Source organism: Galeopterus variegatus, unplaced genomic scaffold, assembly GCF_000696425.1.
Source record: "Galeopterus variegatus unplaced genomic scaffold, G_variegatus-3.0.2 Scaffold1840, whole genome shotgun sequence".
NCBI lineage: Eukaryota > Metazoa > Chordata > Mammalia > Dermoptera > Cynocephalidae > Galeopterus > Galeopterus variegatus.
Window position 1 is genome coordinate 206368 of NW_007727951.1, and position 1678 is coordinate 208045.

The following is a 1678-nucleotide window of genomic DNA, read 5'->3' on the forward strand; positions in this document are numbered from 1 at the left end:
ATTCTCTTCAGCTACACTGCTATAGCTGAAAAATCACAGTGTAAACATCTTCAAAATGGGAAGGAAAACAAATTGTTGGTGAAGGCTTTCATCAGAATTCCTTACATTGCCTACTGATTAACAAATGTTTGTCCTCCTTTCGTGAGTTCTAATCAAGAATAGCATTTTGGATGGGGCAAATTTGTATATATATTAGAAGTGCTGGTACTGATTAATATGGGAAAGTTATACTCATATTTCTATACTCTGGAGGCTTAATGATTTGAAAATACAGCATTTTGCACAAAAACAACAATATATGATTAGTTTGAAAAAGTAACCTTCTGTTTAATAATGGGTCTCCAGATTGATGGAACACAGCTTAAAATAGGACAGTGGGAAACCTATGGGAGATGATATCACAGTGTATCATACAGAGTTTCTTGGCATAATAAGAGCTTTTATTTCAAATTCTTTTACACATTGATTTCATGTTTAAACTAATTTTGAAGTAGTTTGAAAAGCCACTGTCTTTTCAGTTACTAGACTACTAATATCATATACAATAAGAAATTGATTTTTCAAGCATTGATCACAGATTATTAGAATCCTTAGGTAGACATAGTTCAAGTCTCTTTAGAGCCAAGCAGTCCAAGGATCAGAGAGATTGTCTTGTTTAAAGTGTCTAGGTAGTTAATGGCAGAGCCTACGTCTTTTTTTAAAGGCTAATTTTTTTCTTTTGTTTTTATACTACAACCTTTCTAGAGAATGAATATATAAACTTATCAATGTAGGGAGAAATGAACTAGAAGAATTAAAACACCACTTCGCCAGTCCTGGCAGATGGACATTTTTGCTGGGAGCTTATGGAAGATTCTGTTAGACCTTGTAGAATTAGAGTGGGGGAATAGAAGTGAATTTATGAGGTTTTGAGTTTCTGAAAGAACTGTCAAAGCAAAATTTTAAGGTGGTAAAGTGTACATCTTTTTTTAAAAAATCGACCCCTTAATATTAATGCCATGAATAAAAATTTTTGAACTAACAAAATTGGAGATATGAATGCTTTTGATGGATAAACATAGAGAAGAGCTGTCTTAAAATGAATGTTTAAGAACAATTTTTTAAAGTTTTTTTTTATTGTGGAAAATATCAAAAGTAAAGAGAGTTGAAAAGTGAATTCTTTACCCCAGGTACCATCACCCAGTTTTAACTGTTATCAATATTTTGCCAATCTTGTTGGATTTATTATCTCCCAGTTTAAAAAAAATATTTTAGAGTAAATCCCAGCCATTGTGTCATTTTACTTGTAAATATCTCTAAGTATTTCTAACAATGAATTTTTCTGAAACAATCACAATACCATTACCAATTTAACAAATATAACAATAATTCCTTAATATAATCTGGTATGTAATCAATGTTCAAATTCCCCAGAAAATCTCAAAGTTTGTTTTGTTTCTATCTGGATCCAAATGTGGTCCATATACCATATTTATATTTTTGGTCTGTTTTTAAGCTATACTAGTTAACTTGCTTCTTTTTCATTATTTATTTGTTGAAGAAACCATGTATATTTAACAATTGTGTTCAACAAATACATGTAAATGAGGAAAATAAGATCCTACTGCCATGTGTGGCTATATTTATTGACTTCCAATCTGTCAGGTACTTGATTAAGTTTACATATATTTTTGCTTTT

At 30.6% G+C, this 1678-nt stretch overlaps 1 protein-coding gene across 8 annotated transcripts in view; it reads left to right on the forward strand.

Moving 5' to 3' along the window:
* NFIB (nuclear factor I/B) overlaps positions 1 to 1678 on the forward strand; it is a 246666-nt gene that overhangs the window by 192173 nt on the left and 52815 nt on the right. The gene's annotated exons all lie outside the window — the stretch shown is intronic.